Below are 17,574 nucleotides of genomic sequence, written 5' to 3'. Positions count from 1 at the left end.
TCCTAAGCTAGACAGCAAGACTCTTTCCATCAGAAAATACCAGAACAGCCTCTCTGTCTCTTGGTTTGCAAAACCCCCAGATCACAAAACAGCTCTAATAGTTGCAATGTTCCTACTTGAAGACATACCCTGACTGGGGTTTTTTTTTTTTTTTTTCAGTTTCTTGAGGGCTTTGGAACCTTATAAGTAACTGCTGTGGGTTAAAGTACCTCCTGTTTCGAGCACCTCGCCGGTAAGAAGCCCCCTGCTAACATGACTAAGCTATGGGTTCATCTTGATCGGTGTACAACAGCGCCCCTATCCTCGGCTCGAGGTATGGCAAGCTATTTTTGCCTGCATGGCTTGAGCTCAAAAACATTTTCAGCCTATAAAACGTGATTCAAACGTGCTGGATAATGAGGTAATATCTCATATGGAAGCAACCGAAAGGGAAATGTCAGTGTATGCTACTTCTGAGCTCCCAGCCTACAGTCCAAGCTTGGGGGTGGGTATCAGGGGCAGATGTAACCAGTATATGGACCCCTCAAATGCTATTCTGTTGTTGGGGTGACTGGTCATATTTGTGAACAATCTGGCTGAAATGAAAACATGCAGAGAAGACACACAGGACTCTCATTCTGACCCCTATTGAGACAATGGACCCTAAAGAAATGAGGCTTTCCCCCAGAAATATGATGGGAGGAGGAAACGGCTCCCAGACAGATGGGGGGTGGGGGGGGAACTTGTCTCCTTCAAAGAAACTTCACAGTTGTAAGACCTTGTCAGACTGAAACCTAGATAAAGATGGGTCGGTGGTGGGTGGGAACCACACCTTGACCAGGACTGTTTAGATGTACGTTTAAGCTCTGGTCTCTTCAGGCCTGAAAGACAGACTTGAGGGGTTCATTAGATCTCTTGTCTCTCTTCCCCAAATGGCAACATTGAGTAGATCTCCTTCCTCTGCCCTCCACTATTAATTTGGCTCTTTTAATCAGCTTATTAAGGGCTGCTGGCCAGGCCTGATTTGGAGCACAGGGTACGCACACCTGCCTCCTCCACCCCAACTGTGATAGCAACATCACAAACATGTGTTCACGTACACACCTCTGGCTGCCGGCCCCTCCCACAGTTAGCAGCTTTATTCTAGGCCATGGACCTAAACCCGAGTCCAATCTGCATAAGGACCATAAGCTTCTCAATGCTCCAGTCTCTCAGGCAGAAGAATCAGGTTGATGAGACTTCTACTTTTAGAATCCATACTAGCATTCCTGGCCTGTTGGTGATGGTTAACTTTAAGGATGCCCCAGCTCAGGCAAGGTGTGCAGGCAGGGTATGGTTAGTGTGCTCCATAGTCTCTTTTTTTATTAAAAAAAAATATAGATAGATAGATAGATTCACTGTCTAGAAGCCGTGAGGAGGCTGTGTTCCCAAGCAAGCTCAGGGTAACCACGGTGTCAGCTGTCACTTCTAGCAAACTAGTTAAGTCAGAAAAGTTTGCCTTCTGGGGAAAAGACGATTAAAAAGTACAAAGGACTTTCCCTCAACTCACTCTGTGCTTCATCACTCTTGTCTCTAGCTTACAGAAAGAGCTAATATTACCAACATGACTGACACGGTAGATCTGGAGTCACAAGCTGACAGGAGACTGCCCCAGCAAGACTCATGGCATCTGAGTCAGGAGGAGCACCTCCAGACTTCTCCCAAAAAGCAGGGTCAAAGGCCTAAATTACATTTTACATGAGGTTCTTGGAGGCAACTACCAAGCCTACAGACAACTTGAGGATACCTCAGCAGGATGGGGCTGGGTTGACCAGTGATCTCTGTCCAACTGTCTTATGGCAGTAACAGTGAAAGCCCAGACAAGCCTGGACATGGATCTCTGATGGTAGAGTGTATTACAAAGCACGCAGAAAGCCCTGGGTTCGATCCCCAATATCCCATAAACCAGGTATGCTGGCCCACACCTGTTATCCAAGCAACTCCAGAGGGGGTAGCAGCTGATTCAGAGGATCAAGATTATTGTTCTGGCAAGTTCAGGGCCAGCCTGGGCTACATAAGGCCCTGCCTAAATAAAGAAGAAACTTTTCCAGAGAATGGCATTCTCATCTTTAACAAAGAGATCAAACAACAAATGGAATACATCAAACTGCCTGCTTTCCCCCCTCTTGACCAGAGCTCTGGGTGCAACGGGGCAAAAAGATATGGTAAACTATGAAATTAACAATCAAATAAATTACAGTGCGTAAATGCAATGCAAGTCACAGAAGTTACCTGCGATGGAAGACTTCTCTACTATACCAAGGAGGACAGGATCTGTTAGTAAGAAAGAGGCCTACGGTTTTTAAAGTAACTTTATGTATGTATATAAATAGGAAATATATTTCCTATGTATTAATATGCATGAGTAGATTTTTATAAAATGAAATGTGTGCATGGATGTATGTATATATATATATGTGTGTGTATAATACGCAGTGTTTAACACTGCATTTCAAGTTATTTTAATTTTAATCTTTCAGCTTATCTGAATTATCTCATTTTTATAGTAGTGGAATTTTAAATTTTTCTCTAAATAGAATCATTTCCTGTTATTTTACACACACAAAAAAAAAATGATTCAAGGCAAAAGAGGCTCCACAAGATGTTTGATTTGCAAAAAGAGGTCTGATTCGTGGGTCTGACTCATTCTCTCCTCACAGGGCCTTAGATGCGGCCAGAAAGGCATCCCAGCATGACTTGCGGAAACGACAGAAGACACTCTCCCAGACAGATGGGGCCAGGGACATGATCACAGAACTGTGACTGCAGATAAATAAAGGTGATGCCAGTAAGTCTAACATGGGATGCAGGGTTGTGGACTCTGCAGGAACTGGGGGCCAGTGTGGGGATGGGGGTGGTGGGCTTAAGACAGGTCACACAGGTGGACATGAGAAGAAAGAGGCAGGGCCTCTCTTTGCCCAGACTGTGAGCACTAAGTATGGGGAACATGAGGTAGTGACCTTTAGGCCAAGGAGAGGAAGTCATGGGATAGCAGTTATAAGCAGAGAAATATAGCCCTGAGTTTTGCAGTCTTGGTATAGTATGCCAGGCAATTGGTGCCTGCCACCTACAGGGCATCTGTTCAGGACAGCAAGGCAAAGGCCTGGGTATATCCTGACAACCCTCCTGGTCTCTCCCCTTCTTTTCTCAAGTTTGCAGTCAGAACCCAAAGTTTCTGGCTCCTTGGGCTCTGGGCCATGTCCTCAAACAAATGTCTCTTTTAAGGTAGGTGATTCACATACACACAGGCTGTTGAGTTAAAACCCTGGCACTGCAGGCACCTAAGTGACCTTAACTAACTTCTCCCTGATTCAGTTCCTATCTGTGAATCACACACTACAGGGGACTCGGAGGATCCAATGAGTGGAAAATGTGTATGAATAACCCACCAAGTACAATGGCCCAGTACAGCCTAGGGCTCAGTGAAAGCTACTGCCCAGCGAACTGTTGTTTTCTTTTATAATCTGTGTGTGCTGCACATACTCACAAGTGTGTGCACACATGTGCAAATGACATGAATGCAAGGTCAGAGGACAACCTTGAGTGTCAGTCCTCAGCCACCATCTTATTTGATATATAGTCTCTTGGTTTGTTTGGGTCTGTTGTTGTTTTGGTTTGTTTGTTTGTTTGTTTTTTTCCTGATGCATACCACAGACTAGCTGCCTCATGAGCTTCTAGGAATTCTGCTTCCTGTTGGTCCAAGCCCTGGGTTACAGACATACAGTACCACATCTGGCTTTACATAAGTACTGGGGATTTGAACTCAGGTTCTCGGGCTCCCATAGAAAATGCTTTTCCAGTGGGCAGAGCCATCTCTGGAGTCTAATGTCTCAACTTCTTTTATTTTCAAAATTAGGAAAGGATATCTTTTCTCTGGTTGCCCCAAAGGATGAGCCAAAGCAGTTCAATTTCATCAGAAATTTTCTGTGAAGCTCCTCCTCTGGCCACACCGAATGGGGACTGGGACATGGCGACCCACGGCATCTCAAACAGGAGTGGCTAGAGCCGTGGGGGAAAGATGGAGGAGGCATGTGGAGGAGGCTGGGCAAGAATGTAGCAACTGCAGTGGGTATCAGAACAGGGCAAAGTAAAATTGGCCCAAAGTGAGGGAGGACACACACAGCCACGGAAGTGGTCATGGAAAGGCAGCCTAGGAAACTCGGGGACACGTTCTGAGAAGGTAGAAAAAGCCAAGATAGCACTAAATATGCCATGTAGTTGTCTAGGTCCCCAGAGGAAAGGGAGGACGGCAGTGTGTCCCAAGAGAAGAGGCACCTCAGCTGCCTCCACATGGCTTCCCACACCATATCCCCAGGCAGGCACCATGCTCTTGGGCTAAGAACAGCCCAGCAGCTCCTGGTAACAGGAGAAGTGCCAAGGCTGCTTGTGTCCTCGTTGCCTGCCTTCTGCCTGGTTTCCTTATTTAACAACAGTCTGGTCAGGATTCAGGAATAAAGAAGAGAAGATCCCTCTGCCAAGGACCTTTCAAAGAGTAAAGCAGCCGTTCAATATAGCCAAGCACCTCTTCCCCATAAAACACTCTGTTTGGATGCTCCTCCTACAGAAGCTGCAGAGGATGGCTAGTCTGTCAGTGTCTCCTGGCTTGGTACTGGGTTTCTCTACCCGATGTGTTCATGTGGAGAGAGATGGCTTCTTGGTGCCAACACAACACCCATGGCAAGAGACTTCCATAATCCTACTCTAGAACAACTAACTAAAAGAGGACCACTCAGGAGAGAAGTGGTCACCAAATTGTGTCCTGTGGGTCGAATTCAGCCTGCTGGCTATTATTGTCAATAAAGTTTTATTGGAATTCAGCCAAGCACGTTCACCTCTGTTCTGCGTTGCTTAAACTGGAACCCCTGCCAATCAACAAGAAACACTTATTAACTAGCATCATTGGCAACATAGTGGTACTGTGTGGTAAATTTATCCTACGAAGATTCCTAGCAAGTGGCATAGCAGACCCCCTGAGAGGGCACACACCACAGGGAGCCACTCCTCTTGTAGAGCCTCGGCTGTGGAATGGTGCTATCTTCCCCACTCCCAAGGTTGGTGGGGGGCAATAAAGCAAAAGCTGTGTGTTCGGAGTTCCTTAATGAAGACTGTTCCTCTGGCGATGGGTCTTTAGGTTATTTTGGTTCCGTGTAGTGTGACTCTACACAAACACGGCACACATGGGAAATAGAACAGTTCACAAGAGCATAATCAGACAGAAGCCAAAGCAACATATAGAACAGCAATTACTGACAGAAACGCTGGAATTGCTGTTACAACAGCCTCCACCCCAGGCAGACACTCATTCCCCAGAGTGGAGACTTAGCTTCTGGTGCATTGTCTGACCAGCTCTGCAAAAAGCATAATGTTTTGCCACCCCCCAATACTGCTGTACTTCTGTGCCCCAAATATACTTTAAGTGGATATTTTTACAAAGGTGGCATTACTCTGTGTCAGTGTCATTATAGACTTCAAGCCATCAGCCTATGGCTGCTCAGATGGAAACACCTGTATGGATACTGAGCAGTCCAGGCCTTACAAGCCTTCCCTACCCTGCATTTCAAATTATTTAACAACTAGTGAAAAAATTCCATTCTAGATCTATGAAATAGATTCTTTCAAACGCAAATTAAAAGAAAAAGAAACCAAAAAGTTGTCTGCGTAACCTTGAAGTTTAAGTTAAATTACCGAAAGGTTGCACCCATAGTTCTAGCAAAAACCAGACCCAAATTTTACACATGCCATTTAAGCATGTGCTTGCTCCTAGGTACTAGATTCCTTGCTGGGCAGAATTGGTATTATGGGGAAATCGCCTTTAAAATCTGACAGAAACAGTCTTAATGTTGGCTTTCTCAATGACCTATGACATATTAACCTGTTAAGTAATGGCTAATATCTCAACTTCTGCCTGCTCAAAGGGCTATAATAAGAATTCAATTTGACAGGGTTGTGGGGAGAACTGGTCTTCTGTGAGGTGAGGTGTTTGCAGACAGAACGGGGCTGAACACGCAGCTCCGTTGGTAAAGTGCTTACGTAACAAGCATAACTCTTGGGCTCAGTTCTCAGTGTGACACAAACCCAGCATGGTGGTGCACACCTGTAACTCCCACACTCATCTGCAATGCACTCAGGAAGTGGAGGCAGGAGGATCACCCTCAGTTACACAGTGAGGTCAAGGCCAGCCTGGGATACATAAGACTGTCTCCAAAAAAAAAAAAAAAAGAAAAAAGAAAAAAAAAAGGTCATAGCCTATGCATAGAGATACTATCAAACATTTTGCTCAAATCCCTTTACAATTAATGCCATACACGGGCCTAGTTTAATTTCACCTCTCAGCCGTGAGCCTGTAGGGAGTATACGGTACTCTTTATAAGTACTTGGGAGTAGCAAGGGGAAGGGGACCATGTGATTTTCCCAAAGTCCAGTGAAGACTGTACGAAAGCTCTAGCACTTCTGGCCCATCTGTCTCTCTCCTTCACACACCAGCAAATCAGGAGCCCTCTACCCAATGTACTTTGTACTAATGCAATTAGTTGCAGCAGGAGATAAACAACTCTCCTCACTGCTCCAATCCGTCCTTCATGTCCACTTTCCAAGGGCGAGATAAATGTACTTCTGGGGACAGCCCCTTGGGTGTGGGACATGAAGCAATGACAGAAATGCTTATCCATAGACATTGGGCACAATGGTTACCATGCTTGATCTGTTCCTAAAATGTTCTCTGTAAGACAGCAAGCCAGCCTGGGGCAGGAAATCAGAAGCACAGGCTCTGGTTTGGTGGTATAAGGGGGTCCCTTTATTACCTGGAGCTGCTGCAGACCAACTAATTCTTAGAAGTCTGGGTTATTTGAATGTTGCCATCTATAGTCTCATGCTCCCACTTAGAAGGAAACCCATTACAGATGTTTAACATGTGCAGGGCGGTGGGGTGGGAGTATGGCCAAGCCTGATGGGCATTGTATGACTTCCCACTACAGTACCAGGAAGCAGTCTGTTTTCTCCTCAGGCAAGGTCCTGTTGTAACTCCTCCACCACTGGGCTGACTTCCATTGTGTAACCTCTTCTAGATTTCATGGACCCAGTAACCCAGTGACTCAAGAAGAGTGAGACAGAGCCAGGAAGAGGGAACCCAGGGCCAGAAATTGACTGAAGCCACCCCCAACACAACACACACACACACACACCACATCCTTCCAGAGGCCCTGACTTGTCCTAGTAACAGTACATGAAAAGAAAGCTTAGAATCTGATTTCAGAAACAGCCTTTGAGAAGTAAAGTCCTAAGTGAGTAAAATATTAAATTGTTTGTTCCTCTTTGGGCAACCTTAATTAGGCTTGCTATGTGCTTGGGCTGTTGTCTCCAGTGGGCACACATACAACCTGATGACACTTTAGTAGTTTTAGTAACACTGTGTTTAGAAATGCAGTGGTCACCCCTGTTCATTCACTCCACACATACCGCTGCCCCCCCCCACAATCACGTGAGAATCAGTATCCGCTTAGACTTCATATAAACCAACCTTCACATCCTGATGTGGACCACGGGAGCAAAATGGAGAGGCAGACCTGCAACTGTTACCATCACTCTTTTCAACAAATACCTCTGTCATTTCAAGCGCCATTTCTTTGGGTTGAGAAAAATACCACAAAAACAAACAAATCAAACCAGCAAAGCTATGGACAGACAAGCAAGGAGCCCAAGCCTTTTTTTTTTTTGGTTTTGGTTTTTTGGTTTTTCGAGACAGGGTTTCTCTGTGTAGCCCTGGCTGTCCTGGGACTCACTCTGTAGACCAGGCTGGCCTCGAACTCAGAAATCCGCCTGCCTCTGCCTCCCGAGTGCTGGGATTAAAGGCGTGCGCCACCACCGCCCGGCGAGCCCAAGCCTTTAATAACAACATGGTGGCTAAATGTTAGCTGACACCTCAGACGAAGACAGTCTTCAAACCTCACCTTGTGTCATGGCTGAATAACCAGAGTTCTGTCGTGATAAATCATTGATGAAAGAATTGTCAATCCTCAAACAAGTGGACAGAGGCACAGGCTCCCCTCAGACAGTGGGGACTGCCAGGCCAAGGTAGCGGTTAGTTTCCTCTCAGTCCTTGACCTTATGACAGAACAGACTGGGAAGGGAATAGCTTGCATGTATTCCAAGCCAGCCTGTAAGCTGGCAGCAGGATGACTCTATTCCTGAGGTATATCCATGGGTTCCTAAGTCGCTTACCATGAGACCTCTAGCCTGTATAGCCACCAGCCCGGAAGCTCCCAGGCAAATGTCAGCAGTTACTCACTGCCAGGTGGCTTCTGACAAGACTGGAGAACTCAGGTTGCAGCAGAGAGCTGGAGACAGAACTCCCAAAGAGGCGAGTGAGTCAGGGGGGAGGGTGCACTGCAGATGAATGAGCAATGCACGGGAGATGGAGGTGGGGCAGGAAACAGGCGGATTCAAAGGAGAAAGTGCATTTGAAGGTGCCCTTGCATAGCGTGCCTTTGTGTGCATATATGTATGTGTGTACATGATTGTGTGCATGCATGCGTGTGGATGCACATACGAATGTGTGTGTAGAGGCCAGAGGTCAACACGGGTGTCTTTCTCAGCCTCTCTTCATCTTACTTTTTCAGATAGGGTCTCTCATTAGGCCTTGAGCTCATCACTGTGGCTAGGATGGCTGCCTGGCTGGCTAAGGAGCTTCAGAGGGACCTGCTGGTCTCTGCCTCCCGACACTAGGATTATAGGAATATGTCGCCACTATGAGCTCCGTACATTGCTGGGGACCTGGACTCGGATTCTCATGCTTGCTCAGCCATCATCCCAGGCCCTCAGGATACCTTTAAAATCCAGGGCTGAACAGATGCCTCAGCAGTTAAGAATACTGGCTGCTCTTCCAGAGGTCCTGAGTTCAATTCCCAGCACCCATCACAACCATCTGTAATGATATCTGATGTCCTCTTCTGGCATGCAGGTGTACATGCAGTCAGAGCACTCATACATAAAACACATAAATAAATAATAACATAAAATCTTCTGTGCTCCCCTCTCCCCCCATATTAGTAACATACCTGGTGTTCTCAGGTCTGCGTGCTACATCACGAACAGTGGGAAACTGAGTTTTTGAAACCAAAACAGCCACTCAGCAGTTGGGAGATGGCACCCAGGAAGGCCACTGAAGGCAAAAAGCCACACTGTGTGCCTGTGAGCAGGTCTCCTGGGTGGGGTTCTCAGTCTCTCCCACCTCAAGCCTCTAGAGCTCCTGACAGTGACAGTTGAGTCTCCCTAGAGCAGAATGCTAGAGGAAATGACAAAATGACCCCAAACAACTGTGCAGACTTTTTTTTTTTTTTTAAGTATGTACCGATGCATCATGGGACCCAAACATTACGAAAAAGTGTTAAGGTGCTCAGAGTAGAGAGAGGCATACAAGCTGCATTGAGACATGAACACGCCTTCATTCGGCCCTCGCAAGGACCTTTCCATTCCAGCGTTCTGCACGCAAGCAAGACTGTTGAAACAAGACATCAAGATGACTGTGCGGACCTCTTAACGGTGGCTCGAGTCTGAGCAGGCCTTTCTGGAGCAGCTTTTAATGAACGAACCTCCGTGATGCCACATCCTCCCCACTCCTGGTAAATATTAAAGATTAGATAACACGCAAGGCACCCAAACAGCAGCAAGCCCAAATTAGACGATAACTCTGCTATCACTCCTTTAGAAGAAAAGGAACAAGAAACAGGCTCAGACTGATCTGCTGGGGGGTTGGGGGGGGAGCACAGCATGAAGCTCTACTCACAGCAGCCTTGGGGGACCACCACTACCTAAGCACCCCTGTGTTGAGTGGATAATTACCACCCTACAACCCACCAGACAGCTGTTTATCTCAGCAACCAGCCCTATAAAAGTTTAGTGGAGGATCAGCGTTTCATATCTTCCCAGATTCACTTTCCCGACCCCTGCCCCCTGCCCCGCTCAACCCCATAATTACAGAAAATAAATTCTTTGCAATTCCAAGCATCGTCATATGTTGGTGCCAGTGGCATTCGGTAAATCTGCCAATGCCGCTCGACCATCAGCCTAATATATTCTGTTCTCAACCCGATAATTTGCTTGCCATCTGGGTGAGGGGTTATTGTCTAAGCCTCTCCTTGTCTTTCGGCTGGTGAGTGGCAGCAAGTGGAGTGTTAGCTGCTAGCTTCACCTGGTCTAGCAGACTAGAAAAAGAAAACAAAGTTCAAAGTGCTCCCGGGAAGGAGGAGAGAAGGCTCGAAGGGGAAGGCGCTTGTTGTGGAACCTTAAGGACTTGAGTTCAGGTTTCCTGCCTCCAATCTTAAAGCCAGGATTTGTGGGCTGCCTTGAAAAGTTAGAGCCCAGAGGATCACTGGAGCTTGCTGGTCAACTAGCCGAGCCAAACAGCTATGTTCCACACTCAGTGAGAGACCTCGTCTCAAAAACTATAAGGACGATGGTCACAGAAGACATCCATGGTTGACTTCTGGTCTCCACACACATGTGAACATGTACTTTTGCACATGGACATGTACAGAATGCAGATGAATCCACAGGATTAAACAAATGTGACACTTACCATATCATCAGCACTCGATATTGATTCTGGAATGTCGATAATGTAGCATCAGCAGCAAGGCTAGCTAACAACTCAGGCACTCAAAGTCAGGGTTAGAAACTCAAGGATCAAAGCAATCACAAACGGGAAACCTATGGATCAGGCCATCATATTGGTGATCCTTGCCACACACCCCAGAATTCTACGCAGTTTTAAATACAGGCATATCAGTAATTTTCTAGAGGTTTCTAGAGCTTTCATCCCGCTCTCAAAGATCTGCTCTAAATACTTCCTAAATAAAGCACCAAACCACCCAGTCTTCACTCATGACCTTAAAACCACCACACACCTTAAAGCAGTGGTTCTCAACCTGTAGGCCATGACCCCCTCAGGGATTTCCTATCAGATATCCTGCATGTCAGACATCTGTGTTATGATTCACAACAGTAGCAAGATTACAGTTATGAAGTAGCAACAATAATGTTATGGTTGGGGGTCCTTACAACATCAGGAACTGTATAAGAGAGTTGCAACATTAGGAAGGCTGAGAACCATTATCTTAGAGGTTTTAACTTCAGTAAATGCTGGGACGAACCACAGACAACACATGCTGATTCCAATCAGGCTCTTCTGAGACTCGGTCTCCACTTAGGCGGCTCTCCACACGAGTGAGGACAAGCAGCAGCAATGTCAGGTAAAGGATTGCCCAAGGTCACATATTTGGGCAGAAGGATGGGCAAGGAGATGCGTCAGCTCAGGGCTGCCTCTCAGACCAATGCAGATGTCTGGTGACTTAGCCAAGGACAAAGGAAGCCATCATCAGCCCAGAACACAGAGCAAAAGTCACCCACACTCCTATGGCAACCATCCTAGATCCAAGTCCCCACAAGAAGGTCCACGAACCTGTTAAGTAGGGTTCAGATTGAGGGGAGGGTTTGACCTGATTCAAATTCTGTACTTCTCTGCCCCAAAGGGTAATCATACTGTGTCCTCCATAACTATTTACCTCCAGACAGGAGAGTCTTAAAAGGAAACACGGATGCAGAACTGGAAGGTAGGAAGTATGGAGAGAGAGGTGTAGCCCAGGAAGCCCACCAATCAGCCCCGTCTTGACTGTCCTACACATGTAACCACACAGAAAGCAGACAGCAAGGAATGCAGACCACACGCCCCACTCCACCAACTATGTTGTCCAGCTACTCTGAATCTAATGCTTCATTCACCCAGGGAGAATATGAGCATCCGTCTCAGAGTCTCCTCTCAGACGGTCATGGCTCCTGCTGTATCCAAGGAGAGAAAGAACAAGAAGCTTCCAGAAAAGCAAGTAAACATGGCCAAACAAAGGGTGCCCCTTCAGAGAAGCATCTCTCCCCAGTTGGGGTCCAATCCTCCGGCTGCTTCAGCTCTGGGGCGCCTCTAAGTCACTTCCCTGTTAGTCACCACCCCAGCAGCAAGGAGAGGGCATGTAATTATCCCTTCAGTACTTGGGTGCCTGACAGCCTGTTCATTTCAGAGCCGAGGCTCCACCTGACAAGGGCTGCCACCAGCCCTGCCCTCCGGGGTGATTCACCCTGCCACCCTACTGCGCAGTCTCTTTGTGGGTTCGCTTTTTGTCCTTCCTCTTCGATCTGTGATTCTGCAGCTGACTTTGAGTAACAACTTGTTTTTTTCCTTCTGGAAAAATAGAACATCAAGGGAGAATGCAGAGAAGACAGAGACAGTGGAGGTGTGGGGAAGCAGGAAGGATGGTACTGGGGTCCTAGACAAAGGATGGAGGGGGTATTCAGGGAGGCTAGCCTGTTTACAAAGAACCACACACCCCAAAGATAGAACAAGAGAGAAGGAAGGGAAGAAAGGACTACCATAATTCCGCCCAATCTCCCAGAGTCAAGTTATCCCCAGTATCCCCCTCCATGTGAGAACCATTAAAAACCAGCAAAGACATGGGGAGCCTGGACTTCCTAGAGTTGGTATCTGAACCTTCAGGCCTACCTTCCCTGTCAGGTCATGTTCTAGAACAATGAGTGGTTCTCAACCTTCTCCATGTTGTTGTGGCTCCCCAACCATAAAATTATTGTCTTCGCTACTTCCAACTGTAACTTTTCTGTTGTTATGAATCCTATTGAGAATATCTGTCCTTTCTGATAGTCTTAGGTGACGCCTGTGAAAGGACCTTTGACCCAACAGGGGTCATGACCTACGTGTTGAGAACCACTGTTCTAGAACCTCTGCCTTTCACACAACTCTACTGCTAAGGCAGCCTTGTATTCCAACAACATGGAAAACTGCACACTGCCTGCCAAACTACGTGCAAACAGACAGCATGGAGGCCACATGCAACCTCAAGCCTCAATCACCGAGGGGTCCTCACGTCTGAGGCTTCACAGACCACTGAGTATCCATTTGGTGACCCTCAATCTCTGTACATCCCAGCCCCAGCCTGCTCATAGCTGAGCCCCCTGATAACAGCGTCTGCCCACATTTCAAGATTCTAATAGATCAGATCCATGGTGACAGGGCTGAGGACACCAGCAAGAAGGGGGGGGGGAGGCCATGGGTAGCAGGACTTCTTCCTGCTTCCCTGCTTCATGCTCCACTGGACTTCTTTCCCAGGATGAGTGCTAGCCACACACAGCTGCTTTCAGAACCACTGTATTTCCACATCTGTATCTCTGGGGTCTCAAGGCCATGCTACAATTCAAGTCCATTGCCAACTCACTTTGACCCCTTCCCTGAAACCCTGCACAGGGAAGGGGAAAGCATGGCATAGCTCATTCTGCAGAGATTAAATGATCCTTGGCAAGACAGGACCCAAGGATGAGCTCTGCATGCCAACCTTCTTGGCCACATATCAGTCCTAATGACCCAGGGCAGACCCAAAAGAGCTGAGCTGAGCGCTAACAGCCTACGGGTAGAAATGTGGGGTTGGGTAGAAGATAGAGAACTATCAAGAGATTCAATGCCCTTTCAGGCTCCAGTGAAAACCCAGCAAAGTTGCCTCCAACAAGCTCAATGAATGTGCTATCCAGTCTCTGTCCCAAGGATGTGCCATGGTAAAAGAGAATGTACCTGGAGAGCCAGGTACAAACTTGCAGCAGCCAGCTCCTTCTCCAGCCTGTATTCACCCCACCTCTCGTCCAAGTGGACAGATCTGTGAGACTGGCCAGCAGTGTCTCTCTGGCCTGAGTGACCAGGTACTCACAGCCTGCCCCTTTGAGGAAGAAAGCAGACCAAGCACATCCCTTCTCTACTCAGTGATTTCAGCCAATCTGTGACACTACACCTGAGAAACTTTTACTACCTGGATTATGTCTGCTCTTTGTGGAGGCAACAGAGAGCCAAGAGGACCCAATCCCTGAAGTCCCTGGTGTCTGATTCTTTACTTTATCCCTGAGAATGACAAAGCTTAGGACACTTAGACAGCTGACACTAACTCTGAGAAGCCTGGTGGGCAGCTAAGGTGTTTAATTCACAAACATACACACACACACACACACACTTCATTAGGACATTCATATATTTGTATGTAAATTCTTATCTGGCACTGAATCTTCCCAGTACCCCACCACCACCCCCCACATGATGAAGATGCTAAGAATTTGAGTAGAATGTGCATTTGTAGACCTGTCAGGGAGGGTGCTTAATCACCTAAAAGCTCTGTAATCTCCCAGGTCACTGATAAAATCTTGGTACATCAGGCTACAAACTCAGCTTTCTAACCTAGTCAAGGTTTCTTTTTGACACAACACCACCCGAAAGAAAGGGCTGCCTGAAGTAAAATCGTCCTGGGAGAATGGTCTCTCTGGCAGAAAGCCACACCTGAGTCATTTTTCAGGAACAAAGCAAATTGCCTTGAAGATACCATCTCCCTGTCCATTCAGATACGAATTAGTTCAGACAACTTGCATTTAAAAACAGATGTTTGACTTTAAGACCATGAATATGTCATCCTACCAAAAGCAACTATGAAGACAGACCACCGTTTATAAATAAATGGTGTTTAGTTTAACTTTCTAACAAAACATCTCAAAACCCAAAAGATCCCGAGGTAATGCTAGAAACCCAAACCTGTGCTCTTAAGGCGTGCTGGGAAAGAAATCCTGTTCCCTCAAATCTTTTCCTTTAGCTTCCGTTTCTTCGATAAGCAAGCTCTTAAAGAACAATTCATGCAAAAAACTTAAAAGGTGGGGCAAAATGAGTGGGCAGGAGGCAAATATTAAATACAAGTTACGTTCCCCTGGTTACTGGGAGGCTATCCATCAGTGCGCAGTCTTTTCTTCTGTCTTGAATGAACAATGGGACAAAAACACATCTTTAAAATTATCAAATTGCGGAGAACACAACACACGGTTGCTATACTGTACATCTCGATTCCACAACGCTCCCTGTTCTAGCAACACAACGCCCACAAACTGCAGAAAATAATCACAGCCACAGCTACGCTAGGTGATTACATAAAAATTCCTGTAAAATCTAGAAAATTAACCAAGGAGGAAGAACTACACCCAAACCTCTGCTCACCTTGCAGAAAACAAGCTGCCTTTCACAGGCGTTTAGTTCGCAAGCTTTCAGCCCAATACAAGCATGAGCTATGCTCCAAGGAAATTGTTCAAGCATAAAATTATTTGTAATAATCCAATTCTTTCTCCCACTTTTAAATACGGTAAACAGAGGAAACGTTTCCCCCCCCCCCACACACACACACACAGGTCTTTCTAACGTCCTCCATTTCAAACTGACAAAACTGTTCCAGAGAGCAACCACAAGACTTCAGAAGGAAACAGGCAAAGTCGACGTACCACAGAGCCAGTATACAAAAGTTCTCTTCTCTCCTAGAAATACAGGGTGCCTCAAGATTGCTCTCGGGACCCCTTCTGGAAAGAAACCTGCCATCCACACCACAACATTTAGACATTTTGAGAGTCAAATCAACTTTTCAGTCCTGAAAGAAAACATGCAAACCTGCCTGTACTTGGATCAAGATCTGTGCCCAAGAATCCCGAGCCTGTGTGTACTTACACGATTGCATATAAAAAGGAGAGATTCAGAGGCACCTGTTCCTTCTCAGTGTTGGGGCAGGAAGCCATCTACCGTCCACTGCTGCTGGAGAGTGTGGAAGCCATACATCATTCCCTCTGCCTCTCATCACCAGGCAATGAAATGGGAAAAAAAAATCCCACACTGTTCTTTTCTGTCACATCTACAAGGATGCCCTAGCGCCACCACGCTCTTTCTCTGCTGCCTGGAGAAGGCACACCCCCTTCCACTAGATTCCTACCCCAAACTGAGAGCCTCTCTGCTCTGAAGAGGCACCAGGAGGTTACAGCAGATGCAGGGACAACAGATCCTCTAAATACCATATGCCCACTGCCAGTCTCCAGTACTCAAGTGACGTGTCTGTGGGGGAACTGCTTAACACACCTTAAGGTCCCCCCCAAACAATCCAAAAAAACTCCTGCAACTCCCTCACCCAAAGAGAAATTATTTATTTCTTTAGAACCCCCTCCCCCATCATAATAGCATATGCCAACTGCTAACAATACTGGAAGGAAAAAAAAAATGTCCCTACAGGAGAAGCTGACAGGGTCACACAAAGACCCGTGACAGTAATAGGCACCCTTAAAGAGAGACGAGGCAATCAATTATGAGCCATTTGCAGAAATTGTGGGGCTGTCAAAAGCCTTGCTTACAGCTGTGTTTCTTCACGGGATTTTCAATGGAAATTATTCCTTTTTCTTATGTCTAGAGTACTTGTTAGTAAAACACCCCAAATGGCCCAGGTTCAACCAGAATCTAATCTGAAAAGAAGTTAATGACCCCTAAGAAGATCCAGGAAGTAGAGGCAGGTCCTCTCCCTGGAGAGCAACCGCCTCCTGCAGGCCTGAGCAGGTGCCTGCTAAGAAGGCAGTGTACAGGGGCCCCTGGAAGAGTTTCTCCCAGCACAGGAAGAAAGCACAGCAGATTGGCAACTCCCAATTCACTTCTGTGAAAACAGGGAGGATTCCTGGTTATACACACAAAGCACGTGCGTGCACAAACACAAACACAAACACAAACACACACACACACACACACACACACACACACACACACAGCTGGGGAGATGAAAACCCAGCTGGTAAATTGTCTGTTAAGTAAACATAAGGATTTGAGTTCAGATTCCCAGAATCCATATGAAAAAAAAAAAAAAAAACCCAGACAAGGTCTTGGGCATCTTTACTGCCCCAGGAATGGCAGTTGCCAGGCCGGCAAATCTAAGAGCTTGCTAGCCAACCAGTCTAGCCAATTGGTGTGATTCAGTGAAAGACTGACATACAAGACTGAAAATGTTGGAGAACAATCAGTGTTGATCTCTGGTCTATTAATACAAATAAAAATAATAATATCAAACCCATCTCTAATGTTGATCTCTGGACTATAAATACAAATATAAATAATACAATTACAACAACAGCAACAACAATAATAATAATAAATGCCCTGGTCTGGTAGCACAGATTTGTAACTGCACCTACTTAGCAGCTGTGGCAGAAGGATCACAAGTTCAAGTCAGCCTAGACAACTTAATGAGATTCTGTCACAAAATTAAAATTTCAAAAAGACCTGAGAATCTAGCTTGAAGGCAGAATGGGTAAATTGTATCAAAAAAAAAAGTAAGACCCTGCCCTTTTCCCCATATTCATCACAGTTATGACTTTGGGTGATCACGAATATACTCTTGCCAAGAAACAAAGACCATATGAAAAGCAGACCAACCAGTGGGCATCTCTCTATTTTTCAGGAAACTGAAGTCCATCTTCAGATGTAGTTACATTCATCCCGACTAGTAAGTGACCTCTGACTTGTAAGAAATTTGGCAGCAAGTCCTTCATCTGCTCCCTCAGACTGAGTATTCCTAATGCAAAAGGCTGCAAAATTCAGCACACCAGCATCAGAAGAAAAAGAAGAAGAAGAAGAAGAAGAAGAAGAAGAAGAAGAAGAAGAAGAAGAAGAAGAAGAAGAAG

The 17,574-nt window shown here is 46.2% G+C and overlaps 1 protein-coding gene across 1 annotated transcript in view; it reads right to left on the bottom strand.

Moving 5' to 3' along the window:
• Tiam2 (T cell lymphoma invasion and metastasis 2) overlaps positions 1 to 17,574 on the bottom strand; it is a 413,516-nt gene that overhangs the window by 19,055 nt on the left and 376,887 nt on the right. The gene's annotated exons all lie outside the window — the stretch shown is intronic.

The sequence above is a fragment of the Grammomys surdaster genome, unplaced genomic scaffold, assembly GCF_004785775.1.
Source record: "Grammomys surdaster isolate TR1022 unplaced genomic scaffold, NIH_TR_1.0 143, whole genome shotgun sequence".
Taxonomy (NCBI): Eukaryota; Metazoa; Chordata; class Mammalia; order Rodentia; family Muridae; genus Grammomys; species Grammomys surdaster.
This window is presented reverse-complemented; position numbering and strand designations above follow the sequence as displayed.